Raw genomic sequence first — 14,944 nt, forward strand, 5'->3', positions numbered from 1 at the left:
ATGAGAGAGGCCTGTAATTTACATCATAGGTACACATCAACTCTGACAGAGAATATGAGAAAAAAATCCAGAAAATCACATTGTAGGATTTTTTTGTAGGATCACCTACACCAAGCAAGATTTCTGTCTCTCACAGACCTGTAACTTCTTTAAGAGGCTCCTCTGTCCTCTGCTCGTTACCTGTATTAATGGCACCTGTTTGAACTTGTTATCAGTATAAAAGACAACTGTCCACAACCTCAAACAGTCACACTCCAAACTCCACTATGGCCAAGACCAAAGAGCTGTCAAAGGACACCAGAAACAAAATTGTAGACCTGCACCAGGCTGGGAAGATTGAATCTGCAATAGGTAAGCAGCTTGGTTTGAAGAAATCAACTGTGGGAGAAATTATTAAGAAATGGAAGACATACAAGACCACTGATAATCTCCCTCGATCTGGGACTCCACGCAAGATCTCACCCCGTGGGGTCAAAATTATCACAAGAACGGTGAGCAAAAATCCCAGAACCACACGGGGGGACCTAGTGAATGACCTGCAGAGAGCTGGGACCAAAGTAACAAAGCCTACCATCAGTAACACACTACGCCGCCAGGGACTCAAATCCTGCAGTGCCAGACGTGTCGCCCTGCTTAAGCCAGTACATGTCCAGGCCCGTCTGAAGTTTGCTAGAGAGCATTTGGATGATCCAGAAGAAGATTGGGAGAATGTCATATGGTCAGATGAAACCAAAATATAACTTTTTGGTAAAAACTCAACTCGACGTATTTAGAGGACAAATAATGCTGAGTTGCATCCAAAGAACACCATACCTACTGTGAAGCATGGGGGTGGAAACATCATGCTTTGGGGCTGTTTTCCGCAAAGGGACCAGGACGACTGATCCGTGTAAAGGAAAGAATGAATGGGGCCATGTATCGTGAGATTTTGAGTGAAAACCTCCTTCCATCAGCAAGGGCATTGAAAATAAAATGTGGCTGGGTCTTTCAGCATGACAATGATCCCAAACACACCGCCCGGGCAACGAAGGAGTGGCTTCGTAAGAAACATTTCAAGGTCCTGGAGTGGCCTAGCCAGTCTCCAGATCTCAACCCCATAGAAAATCTTTGGAGGGAGTTGACAGTCCGTGTTGCCCAGCAACAGCCCCAAAACATCACTGCTCTAGAGGAGATCTGCATGGAGGAATGGGCCAAAATACCAGCAACAGTGTGTGAAAACCTTGTGAAGACTTACAGAAAACGTTTGACCTCTGTCATTGCCAAGAAAGGGTATATAACAAAGTATTGAGATAAACTTTTGTTGTTGACCAAATACTTATTTTCCACCACAATTTGCAAATAAATTCATTCATTCATCATTTTGTCTGTCATAGTTGAAGTGTACCTATGATGAAAATTACAGGCCTCTGTCATCTTTTTAAGTGGGAGAACTTGCACAATTGGTGGCTGACTAAATACTTTTTTGCCCCACTGTATATTAGCCTACTGTAACCACACAAAAAGAGGGTGTGTGTGTGTGTCTGTGTTAAGGTTGGGCAATTGTGTACAAGCCTACATTGCCCGATTGCGCCCCATCGCGGTGCTGTGCTACTGCCGCTACTCAATTATTTCCTCCCCCTTTTACAGTTTAATATGCTTACCTCTTACAGATTTTAACAATACCAGATGAACAAAAGTGTCACAAGTGAACCATAACTGTCTCCAATCTCACAGTTCATGGACACCCATGTAGGGCAGTACAGCATGAATCATCCACAGCAGAAAGCTATCAACAACGCAATACTGTCCGACCTGGTTATCGATTGCAACTTGTCTCTGTCTATTGTGGAAAACAAGAGTTTTCATCACTTTCTGTCAGTGGTTGACAGTAAGTACAGCCCAGTGTGTCACAGAACATTGACATCAAAAGTAGAGAACCTCGCTACGAGAGACGTTCAAAACTGAAACTCAGTTGAGCAACACAGACCATGTTTCAGTCACAGTGGACATTTGGTCTGACCGAAAGATGAGGGGGTTCCTTGGTGTCACTGTGCACTGTATGGAGAAAGATGGGGCGAGAATACAGCTCATGTCCAATCTCCTGGCTTGTGACCACTTCAAAGTCCCACACACGGCCGAAAGAATCTGTGAGCAATTTGAGGCCAAATGTGATGAGTACAGCATCAAAGATAAATTGGACTATATCATTAGTGACAATGCTGCCAACATGAGAAAAGCATTCACGGCGTGCTTCCCCATTGAACAAGAAGATGAAGTACATGATGCAGAACACCTTGATGACCCAGAGCTCTGGAATGACCTAACCCTGGAAGACCAGCAAACAGTGGATGCTGCTATTGCAAAGAAAACAGCGCTTTCAGTGTTTTGCCCACACTCTCCAGCCGGTGGTGGGAGATGGCTTGAAAGAAACAAAGTGATGACTCCTTCTCTTTCAAAGTTATCAAAAATCAGCTCACTACTGCATACAAGCACAACATTCAAAGAGGTGTTTGAGGCTGAATTCAGGGAAAGAGGCATCCCTGCTGCTGTCAACACAAGATGGAACTCAACACTGCGACAAGTGAAGGCAGTTATCCAATGTGACCATCTAAAGCTCTGGAATGTTCTAGAAAAGGCTGGGCACAAGGAGTTGTTGTTCACAGTACGGGAGTGGAGTAAGTTGAAGGAGTTGGTGGACATCCTGAAGCAATTTGGAGAAGCAACAGATTAGGAACAGGGTGAGAAGATGATCACAATCAGTTCTGTTGTTCCCTCTGTCCTGTCCCTGAATCACCACCTGGAGCAGCAGAAGCCTCAAGTCCATTTCCTGAGCGGCCTGGTCAGAAGTCTCCAGGAATCCCTGAACAAAAGATTTATTGGAATCTTCATCAATGTGAAAACAGCCAGGACACAATATGGAATCACTGCCCCCTTTTCAGATCCAGTCTGCCCCCTTTTCAGATACCTCAAAGCAGCTGCCTTGGATCCGTCCTTTCCTCTGATGTGGGTGGAGCACCATGTGCTGGTCAAGGAGGAGGTCAAGGAGGAGGTGGCACAAAGAGTGGAAGGTAAATATTATTGAGTTTAATGTAACTTTATCGCATTTAATCCAATTGACTGCAACAATAATACTTTTTCAGTTTAACCCACTGCATCACCAATACTCTAATACCAGCCTGTTTGGTTCTGCTATGCTTTTACATGTTTTGCCAGAACTGATTCTGCAAGATGCTGCAGGGACAGAGCAAGCTGTGCCTCTTGTTGATGAGGAAGAGCGAGAGGACCATAGACTTGGACAAGAAGAAGGGCTGTTTGCAGCATACTGTAAGAAGCAAAATGCCCTCTTGTTCTGGGCAATGAACAGGAAGGCTCTTCCTTCACTGTCTCGAGTGGCAATCAGGGTCTTGGCAGTGCCTGCCTCCAGTGTTCCGGTGGAGATTGTCTTCAGCCATGGTGGCCTCATCGTGCACAAATGACTGACAGACTTTTATCGAATTTGGTCTTTTGCAAATGCAATGCATCATAGGGGCCTGAGATAAGAGGAAAAATGAAACCGTTAATGCATTACACACACACACACACACACACACACACACACACACACACACACACACACACACACACACACACACACACACACACACACACACACACACACACACACACACACACACACACACACACACACACACACACACAGTCCATGTTCAGGTTATGGGATCTGTATTTGTTTCTCAGACATTCAGGTCAGTGTTCAAATTGTAGGTCTACTTGAAGTTCAGTAGCAGTTGTTTTGATGTGCCTTTTAATAAATTATTGTAACTTTATGGCAGGATTGTTTTAGGTGTCTAGAGTATACCTGGAGAGAGAGAGAGAGAGAGAGAGAGAGAGAGAGAGAGAGAGAGAGAGAGAGAGAGAGAGAGCAAAATATTTTGTTTTTGTTGTCATATTGATGTCTTTCTCATGGCTACCCATGTATTTCCATGGAAATATAAAGTTTATTTGGAAAGTAATAAATATACACATTTTTAAAAGCATTCATGATTTGCGTACATTTAATATGCTAACTATTACTCTTGTTAAAAATATGAACTGGTGTTACATTTGATGAAGAGCACATCATGACTTGTTTAGGACTCGAAACTCAAAGTTTAGGACTTGAGACTTGACTTGGAACTTGTCGGTATTGACTTGAGACTTGACTCGGACTTGCCTGTCTTGACGTGGGACTTGAGTGCTAAGATATGAGACTTACTTGTGACTTGTAAAACAATGACTTGGTCCACCTTTGCTGAATACTTTCCGGTGTGCACTGTTTGTCCATATCTACATACCTTGTACCCCTGCATATCGACTTGGTACTGGTACCCCGTGTATATAGCCATGTTATTGTTACTCATTGGGTATTTATTCCTTGTGTTATAATTGTTCTATCATGTATCTTTCTGCATTGTTGGGAAAGGCCCGTAAGTTAGCATTTCTCTGTTAGTCTACACCTGTTGTTTACGAAGCATGAGACTAATAACATTTGGTTTGATTTAGATTTTTAGTCAATGGAGAGTTCACTTTAAAATGTTCATGTTTTAAGTTTTATTGGTACAGGATACACATGGTATACACCGTCCAATGAATTGCTTGCTTGAAGGTTCCTTCTGGACAATGCAACAACAATAAGAAATAATAAAAGATAAGAATAAGAACAAAAGTAAATTGTTCAGTATAATAAAATAAACATTTTAGCATATGTATAATACAGGAAGGCACAATTTCTAGTCCAATATTTACACATGTTTTGGGGAGTGTTTAGCAATCATAATAAGAGTCTGGTAGCAGCAGTTGTGATGTGTATGTAGCATGTCTGTGTGGGGGTGTGCATGAGTGAGTGCATGTTTGCTAAGGTGTGGAGAATCAGAGCAGGTGGTCAGTCCAGTTCAAGTTTTCAGCAGTCTGATGGCTTGTAGATAGAAACGGTGTCTGAACCTGTTGGTATCAGACCTCGTGTTCCAATACCATCTGCCCCATGGTAAAGTAGTAAACAGCTCATGGCTGGGTGTGTGGGGTCCTTGATGATACTCTGGGCCTTCCTCAGGCACCGTTTCGAGTAGATGTCCTGGATTGGTGGGAGCAGGGTCCCAGTGATCTACTAGGCCGTCTTCACCACCACCCTGCAGGTCCTTGCAGTTGTCGACGGATGGTGCAGCGGTAGTTTTGGAGAGGAACCGTGGTGGCATGCTGAATTTCTTCAGCCGCCTTAGGATGTAGAGACACTGTTGCTCCCTCTTGACAAGAGTGGTGGTGTTGTTGATCCATGCCAAGTCCACGGGGATGTGGACGCCGAGGAACATAAAGCTGCTGACTCGCTCTACTGCAGTTCCGTTGATGTGGATCGGAGCATTTCCCCTCCTTAGCTTCCTGAAGTCAACAATCAACTGCTTTGTTTTGCTGACGTTGAAGGAGAGGTTGTCTTGGCACCACAATGCCAGTTCAGTTATCTGCTCCCTATAGACTGTCTCATCATTACTCACTGTAATGTCGCCAGCAAACTTGATGATGGAGTTGGTGTGGTGCAAAACAACAGTAGTATCCCTCTTTCTCTCCGTATTTCACAAGCACACGTGGGTACACACACCACAGACATACACACACGTGGGTGCACACACCACAGACTTACACACACGAGTGTACACACACCACAGACATACACACACGTGGGTACACACACCACAGACATACACACACGTGGGTGCACACACCACAGACATACACACACGTGGGTGCACACACCACAGACTTACACACACGTGGGTACACACACCACAGACATACACACACGTGGGTGCACACACCACAGACTTACACACACCTGTGTACACACACCACAGACATACACACACACGTGTGTACACACACCACAGACTTACACACACGTGTGTACACACACCACAGACATACACACACATGGGTGTGCATGGATGTTTCATGGTAGGTTGGGGTATGCAAAATTGGTAATCTTTGAGCACTTTCTGACCACTTCTACCATGGAAAAACATACAGCCTCAGGAAGTAGTTTGGGGGAGGGAGCGCTTGTAACTTGAGTCTGATAATTATCTGCACAAAACAGTTAATCTGATAATACCTGTGGGATACACAAATACTTGCTTGATATAAGTTTTCCAGTTTCTTGAAATACTAGCAAATGCAATTTATTTCATGGTGAAAACTGAAATTGTATATTCATTCCTTTTATGCAGCAGAACTTACTTGAGTGCATCCATTTTTTAAACTTTTTCATTCTGCTCCCCCGTGGGAATCAAACCCATAGCCCTAGCTTTGCAAGCACCATGCACTACCAGCTTATCACTGCAGCAACATAAACCACTTCATGTCTCAATGTACATAACTACTTTATTGTGTATTGTTTTTCTTTGTGGTGATAGAAAGTCTACAGGTACAAACCTAGATGACCAGCCTATGTAATGTACATTTACATTAAGTGGTTTGTAAGGAACAAGCTTCCTTTAGATTTTTTTGGGGGGAAATGTGTTGTTCCATGTAGACTTATAGCAGTGACAGAACATTTTTTAATCAAATCATTTGTTTAGATATTTTTGGTGTACTTCAAGGGGTCTTAATGATCCTCTCTCTTTCTCTACCCTTCCTCACCCACCTTCTCTATTTCCCTTCCCTTTCTCTCCACCCCTCTCTCTTTCTTACTTTTTTTAGGACACAATGAAAACCATTTCAACAGTCACATGGTACATAATGTATAATTATGTCTATTTGTCTATTTTCAGGCCATGTTTTCACCAGCTGGTTTCTCCATGTCTAACGTAGACCAGGTTAAGCCTCCTCTCTTTCCGTTTCCTTCCTCGCCAACTGTCTCTCGTTATCTTCCCTTCCTTTCCACTCCTGTCTTTCCCTTCCTCTTCTCTCTACCCCTCTCCCTTTATCCTCCTTTCCTCTCTACCCCTCTCTCTTATCCTCTCTTCCTCTCCACCCCTCTCTTATCCTCTCCACCCCTCTCTCTTTATCCTCTCTTCCTCTCCACCTCTCTCTCTTTATCCTCTCTTCCTCTCCACCCCTCTCTCTTAATCCTCTCTTCCTCTCCACCCCTCTGTCTTTATCCTCTCTTCCTCTCCACCCTCTCTCTTTATCCTCCTTTCCTCTCTACCCCTCTCTCTTTATCCTCTCTTCCTCTCCACCCCTCTCTCTTAATCCTCTCTTCCTCTCCACCCCTCTGTCTTTATCCTCTCTTCCTCTCCACCCTCTCTCTTTATCCTCCTTTCCTCTCTACCCCTCTCTCTTTATCCTCTCTTCCTCTCCACCCCTCTCTCTTTATCCTCCTTTCCTCTACACCCCTCTCTCTTTATCCTCTCTTCCTCTCCACCCCTCTCTCTTTATCCTCTCTTCCTCTCCACCCCTCTCTCTTTATCCTCCTTTCCTCTCCACCCCTCTCTTATCCTCTCTTCCTCTCCACCCCTCTCTCTTAATCCTCTCTTCCTCTCCACCCCTCTCTCTTTATCCTCTCTTCCTCTCTACCCCTCTCTCTTAATCCTCTCTTCATCTCCACCCCTCTCTCTTTATCCTCCTTTCCTCTCTACCCCTCTCTCTTTATCCTCTCTTCCTCTCCACCCCTCTCTCTTTATCCTCTCTTCCTCTCCACCCCTCTCTCTTTATCCTCTCTTCCTCTCCACCCCTCTCTCTTTATCCTCCTTTCCTCTCCACCCCTCTCTCTTTATCCTCCTTTCCTCTCCACCCCTCTCTCTTTATCCTCTCTTCCTCTCCACCCCTCTCTCTTTATCCTCTCTTCCTCTCCACCCCTCTCTCTTTATCCTCCTTTCCTCTCTACCCCTCTCTCTCTTTATCCTCTCTTCCTCTCCACCCCTCTCTCTTTATCCTCTCTTCCTCTCCACCCCTCTCTCTTTATCCTCCTTTCCTCTCTACCCCTCTCTCTTTATCCTCTCTTCCTCTCCACCCCTCTCTCTTTATCCTCCTTTCCTCTCTACCCCTCTCTCTTATCCTCCTTTCCTCTCCACCCCTCTCTCTTTATCCTCTCTTCCTCTCCACCCCTCTCTCTTTATCCTCCTTTCCTCTCTACCCCTCTCTCTTTATCCTCTCTTCCTCTCCACCCCTCTCTCTTTATCCTCCTTTCCTCTCTACCCCTCTCTCTTTATCCTCTCTTCCTCTCCACCCCTCTCTCTTTATCCTCTCTTCCTCTCCACCCCTCTCTCTTTATCCTCCTTTCCTCTCCACCCCTCTCTCTTTATCCTCTCTTCCTCTCCACCCCTCTCTCTTTATCCTCTCTTCCTCTCCACCCTCTCTCTTTATCCTCCTTTCCTCTCTACCTCTCTCTCTTTATCCTCTCTTTCTCTCCACCCCTCTCTCTTTATCCTCCTTTCCTCTCTACCCCTCTCTCTTATCCTCTCTTCCTCTCCACTCTCTCTTTGTCTTCCCCTCCTCTCCTCATTCCTCTCTTTCTCTTCCCTGCCTTTCCACTCCTCTCTCGTTCCCTTTCCTTCCTCTCCACCCGTCTCTTTTTATCTTCCCTCCCTCTCCCCCTCTCTCTTTCTTATTTTTTTTTTTATGCAGCTTTGAAGGGCACAATAAAAACCATTTCAACAGACACATGGTACACAGTGTTTAAACGGTCTATGTTCAGGTTGGGTTCTCCATGTCTAATGTAGACCAGGTAGGGGTTAATAAGCCTGCAGTTAACACTAATCTGTACCCATTGCATTTGCTCTTATGTGCTGTACTATAATGCAAACATCATGTCCAGGCTTGTACCACAGCACTGCTTACTGTTATTGTGGTATTTAACCAGCGGTGGAAAAAGTACTTAAACGTCATACTTGAGAAAAAGTAAAGATACCTTGATAGAAAATGAATCACCCAATAAAATACTTAAAATACTTATGGAGTAAATGTCTAAAAGTCTCTGGTTTTAAATGTATGATGGCTCTCTGATGCCGCAAATAAGTCTAGTGATCTGATGTGGAGATGCACTGAATCCTTTTACATCTCTTTATCATTCTACACCTCTCCTCTCTGTTTCTCATCCTTTCCTCTCCATTCCTCTCTCTTTCTCTTCCCTTCCTCTCTCTTTCTCTTCCCTTCCTCTCCACACCTCCACTTCCCTTCCTCTCCACCCCTCTCTATTTTCCTTCCCTTCTTCTCCACCTCTCTCTATTTCCCTTCCTCTCCATTCCTCTCTCTTTCTCTTCATCTCTCTCTTTCTCTTCCCTTCCTCTCCACCCCTCTCTATTTTCCGTCCCTTCTTCTCCACCTCTCTCTATTTCCCTTCCTCTCTACTCTTCTTTCTTCCCTTCCTCTCCACCCCTCTCTATTTACCTTCCTCGCCACTCCACTCTCCTCCACTCCTCTCTCTCTTTCCATTGCTTTCCTTTCCACCCCTCTCTATTTCCCTTCCTCTCCAATCTCCCCTCTCTTTCCATTGCTTTCCTCTCCACCCCTCTCTATTTCCCTTCCTCTCCACTCCTCTCTCTTTCCCTTGCTTTCCTCTCCACCCCTCTCTAGTTCCCTTCCTCTCCAACCTCCTCTCTCTTTCCCTTGCCTTCCTCTCCACCCCTCTCTATTTCCCTTCCTCTCCAGCCTCCTCTCTCTTTCCCTTGCCTTCCTCTCCACCCTGTCTATTTCCCTTCCTCTCCAACCTCCTCTCTCTTTCCCTTGCCTTCCTCTCCACTCCTCTATATTTCCCTTCCTCTCCAACCTCCTCTCTCTTTCCCTTGCCTTCCTCTCCACCCTCTCTATTTCCCTTCTTCTCCAACCTCCTCTCTCTTTCCCTTGCCTTCCTCTCCACCCTCTCTATTTCCCTTCCTCTCCACTCCTCTCTCTTTTGAAAACAAGTTCTGTAACTTTTTAGGACACAACGAAAACCATTTCAACAGACACATGGTACACAGCATTTCATTTTATTTATTTATTTGCAGGCCATGTGATCTGGTTTGTCCATGTCTAATGACCAGGTAGGGGTTAAGCTGGCGAGCTAAATTCCACTCCATGGTGAAGGGTGTGTTTGATAAACTTCACCAACGGCGTGGAGTCGAGACCAGGCTTTGTGGAATCTAGCTCTGACTACATCGATTTGTCCAAGGTCAATAATAATTTATAGATTAGATTAGATTCAACTTTATTGTCATTGAACAAGTACAGCACACCAAAATGCAGTTAGTATCAGACCAGAAGTGCAAATAAAAGAGTGCAAACAAATGTATAAACAAAACAATTAAGTACAATGTATGTTATTAAGTGGGATGTATAAATGTGCAATGAAGGCAAATGGCAAGTCTTAATGTGAGATGAATGCAAATTGAAAGTGCAAGGAGGTACGCAGCTGAAATGCAGAGATAGCAGCAATGAGGTTACCGAGGTAGACATGTACATGGACAACTGAATAATGTCTAGGCCCCTGTTTTTCCACTTCCTGTCTGACTGACGTGCCCAAAGTAAATGGCCTGTTACTCAGGCACAGAAGACAGGATATGCATATAATTGGTAGCATTGGATAGAAAACACTTTGAAGTTTGTAGAAATGTTACAAATAATGCACAAGACTATAACACAATTGATATGGTAGGAGAAAATCCAAAGAAAACCCAACTGGATTGCAAACAGAGGAAGTTTTTCAAAAAGTAAGTGATTATTTAATCGCTATTTGTGATTTTATGAAGCCTGTGCTGGTTGAAAAATGTGTTGATGTGGGGCGCCGTCCTCAAACAATCGCATGGTATGCTTTCGCTTTAAAGCCTATTGTAAATCGGACAATGCATTCGATTAATAAGAATTTAAGCTTTTAACCGATATAAGGTCTGTTCCAAAATATTTAATATCCATCATTTGTGTGATTATTTTTTTAATTGCGCGCCCTCCAATTTCACCGGAAGTTGTCGACAGGTGTCCCGCTAGCGGCTATCCCAGAGAGGTTTTAATCTGACTTTGCAAAGCAATGTCAGAGTTCAGTAGTGCCATGAAGAGTGCAAAGAGAGTAGTACAACAAGGTCCCTGAGAGGCAGTACTAAGTGGTGGGCGGGTGGATATGGCTAATGCTGTGAGTTCAGCAGGGTTACAGTAGCTGGAAAGAAACTGTTCTTGAGCCTGCCTATGCGGGAACGTAGAGACCTGTACCGCCTGCCTGATGGTAGGGGGGAAACCATTTGTGGCATGGATGTGAAGGGTCCCTGATGATGCCTCAGATACCGCTTGCGCTGCAGGTCTATGATGGCAGGGAGCTGGGCCCCAGTGACGTACTGGGCAGTTTTCACCACCTGTTGCAGGGCATTCCGGTCAGCCACAGAGCATCCCCCAAACCACACTGTGGCACAGTTAGTTAGAATGCTCTCGACCGTGCAGCGGTAAAAGTTCACCAGGATCTTGGGAGACAGGTGGGCCTTTTTCAGCCTGCTCAAAAGGTACAGGCGCTGCTGACCCTTTTTGACCAGGGTTGAGGTGTTGATGGTCCAGGAGACGTCATCAGAGATGTAGGCACCCAGGAATTTGAAACTGGGCATCTGCTCCACCTCAGTGCCATCATTGAGAACTGGGGCATGGCTGCAGCTTTTAGACTTCCTGTAATCCACAATGACATCCTTGGTTTTCTTTGTATTGAGGGCCAGGTTGTTGTCAGCGCACCATGCAGCCAGGTGTTTGACCTCCTCCCTGTAGGCTGACCCGTCATTGTCACTGATCAGCCCTACCACCATGGTGTTGTCTGCGAACTTTACGATGGTGTTGGAACCGTGTACAGGATCGCAGTCGTGGGTGAAGACAGAGTACAGGAGGGGGCTCAGCATGCAGCACTGTGGCACACCAGTGTTCAGGTTCAGGGTTGAGCAGGTGAAGTTGTCTAACCTGACAGACTGGGGCCTGTTGGTTAGGAAGTACAAAGTCCAGTTACAGAGAGAGGGGCTGGTCCCTAGCTCATGGAGTTTGGTGACCAGCCTAGAGGGAATGACCGTATTGAATGCTGAGCTAAAGTCTATGAACAGCATTCTCACATAGGTGTTGGTTTTGTCCAGGTGGGTCAAGGCAGAGTGTAAAGCTGTGAAACACCCACCTTGTACTTACTGTGTGTTTGTCCTCCGTAGTTGTGTGCCTTTCTTTGTTTGCTGAAATCCATACTTTTTCTTTAAACGTTCGTCAAACACAAACATTGGCTGTTTGCTCATTGCTGTTGCTCTAAGATGGCAACTCAGTGCAAGTGCGCAGGTGCCAATTGAATCTCAACAAGAAAACAGTCAGCTGTGATATTTGATTAACGTTTATTAAAAAAGTATGGACTTCAGCAAACAAAGAAAGGCACGCAACTACAGAGGACAAACATAGGTACAAGGTGGGCATTGCATAATTATTATAATTTTTTAAGTATTGACTATGGGCAAATCGATGTAGTCTGAGCTAGATTCCGCAAAGCCTGCTCTCGGCCCCACTCCATTGGTGAAGTTTGTTAGAAACTTCCTTCCACTAAGGTTAAGCCTGCAGTTAACACTAATCTTTACAAATTGGCACTTGGTATTTTATTAGCATGCCTATTAGCTGTTGCAAAAGCAGCAGCTACTCTTCCTGGGGTCTACACAAAACATGAAACACAATACAGAATGACATAATACAGAACGTCAATAGATAAGAACAGCTCAGGGACAGAACTACATTCATTTTTTCAAAAGGCACACGTAGCCTACATATCAATGCATACACATAAACTGTCTAGGTCAAATAGGGGAGAGGCGTTGTATATCAGGCCTCTGATTACAATGAAGAGCAAAACGTGCCGGTCTGTTCTGGGCCAGCAGCAGCTTAACTAGGTCTTTCCTTGCAGCGCTGGACCACACGACTGGACAATAATCAAGATTAGACAAAACTAGACCCTGCAGAACTTGGAGTGTGGTGTCACAAAAGCAGAGCATCTCTTTATGACGGCCAGACCTCTCCCCATCTGTACAAGTAAAACTCCATATATTAAGCAACTAGATAATTTTCTGTGTTTTTGTCATTTACGGCCAGACAGGGGCACAGTCCACTTAAAGAACAGCTGTAATGGTTACAACAATACTCATCTGAGAGGATTAAAAGGAAAATAGCATTTGTGTGTGCATGTATGTGTGCATGTGTGTGTGCATGTGTGTGTGCATGTGTGTGAGCGACACCATACATAGCTGAACATTGACAGAGGATCAACCACTACTCACCTTTTAAGTAGGCAGCCTTGGCTTGTGCAATCTGGAACACACAAGCACCAAATCATTTATCTCTATTTTCCACACTTTTAATACGTATTACACAATTTCTACACAACCGTTTGTGCAACACTAAAAAAGGCAATAAAGTAGGTGGCAGGTAGCCTAGCGGTTAAGAGCATTGGGCCAGTAACCAAAAAGTTGCAAAAAAAAAAAGTTGTGAAAAATCTGTGAACATACCATTGCGCACGGCTCCTGTAAATTGCTCTGGATGAGAGTGTCTGCAAAATAAACTTCTCCACCTGTAAAAATACTACAGTTTACTATAGAATACTATACTTCACACTGTAGTATCCCTCAGTCATGTGTATTATTCACGTAGAATACTATAGTAAATACGGCACTTTTTTAACTATAGTAAATACTATATAATTACATCTATCTACGGGTTATGGAAACTGTACTCTTTTAGTATTTCTCCAGCAGGTTTCCTCAAGGAGAAAGCCTCCTTCTATGTCAAAGATAGTAAAACAAAAACACTATAGTAAATTCTACAGTTACACCAGCAAAAACTACAGTACTGTATATTACAGTCTGCAGAAACACTGCAGTTTACACAACAGTATACTACAATCTGCAAAAACACAACATTAATTACTACAGTATGTACTACACATTTCTTTACTACAGTATTTATACTATAGTTAATTAACTGTAAATGCTACAGTCTGCAAAAAAAAACTACAGTGAATAATACAGTATATAAATATATTAATACTACAGTATTTAGACCATAGTATAATCTAGTATTTTTTATGTTGGTTACACTGGCTGATTACTAAAGGTTTCTGTTGTGTGTAGAAACTGTGAACAACCATCAGAGCTAGGCTATACCCTCTGACAGAACAATCAGAGTAAAAATCTTGTTGGTGCTTAATCAAATCCTGATGGTAATAAATGTTACACTGCAAGGCCCATTGCGTCTAATTGGCTCTTAATTTGACATCTACAAATCATGAGTGGCATGGGGTGGTTGGGTTTGCGCCAGGTAGGGGGAGGTTTAGGCAGAGGTGAGGTGAGACTGAGTAATTGAGGACCCCTCGGTCTATGCGTCATAGTCCTCTCAAACAAGCCTACATGTTTAGGACCTGATTTGACTCAGTCTGGAGTAATAACTCACACACACTATGGAACGAGCCAGAAAGAAGTGCCTCCTTTGTATGGCATGTACCTGCCTGTGTAGCTTTTATTTTCGTTTAATGATGCTCATTTCATTTTCTTTCATTCCTACATCTATCACCACAGAGCACTTCAATCCCATGACGTTTAACATTTAACTACTGCTCCCTTTCATTTCTCATAAGTGCAAATTGTTTGCTGCTTTTTATGATAGTTTTATGATGGTGCCAACTTTCCAGTGTTTGGACTGACTCGTCACAACAAGCCATGGCAAGGAGGATTGATTGATGAGGCTCTAGAACCACTGGAACACCACAGCATTATAAGTGGGGTCCCTAGACGGCTGTTACATTCTGTGGTTTGGGGTAAAGATGACGAACATTCTGAATACAGAATCTATCAAATGCATTACAGTATACAGAGGACCTCGCTTATATTTAGGGACATCTGTGGCTTGTCCCTGGGGTTAAGAAGGAGATTTTGCATTTGACCATCAATGTATTGTTTTGTTGTAACGGGGATTCCAACATTTCAGTAGAGTTTCTCTGAAACAAAAGTAAATTGTGAACCCTGTATCCTTGTGAGAGACAGAG

At 44.0% G+C, this 14,944-nt stretch overlaps 1 non-coding gene and 1 pseudogene across 1 annotated transcript; both read left to right on the forward strand.

Annotated features, from left to right (window-relative positions):
- Nucleotides 1-2,005: 2,005 nt before the first annotated feature.
- On the forward strand, nt 2,006-3,502 carry LOC149974311 (zinc finger BED domain-containing protein 4-like; annotated as a pseudogene).
- Nucleotides 3,503-13,628: 10,126 nt separating this feature from the next.
- Nucleotides 13,629-13,681, forward strand: LOC118942473 (U7 small nuclear RNA). Its single transcript, XR_005038409.1, has one exon. It is a non-coding gene; the product is annotated as a U7 small nuclear RNA (small nuclear RNA).
- The last annotated feature ends 1,263 nt before the right edge of the window (nt 13,682-14,944 follow it).

The sequence above is a fragment of the Oncorhynchus mykiss genome, chromosome 20 (assembly GCF_057628025.1).
Source record: "Oncorhynchus mykiss isolate SJ-2025 chromosome 20, ASM5762802v1, whole genome shotgun sequence".
Lineage (NCBI taxonomy): Eukaryota > Metazoa > Chordata > Actinopteri > Salmoniformes > Salmonidae > Oncorhynchus > Oncorhynchus mykiss.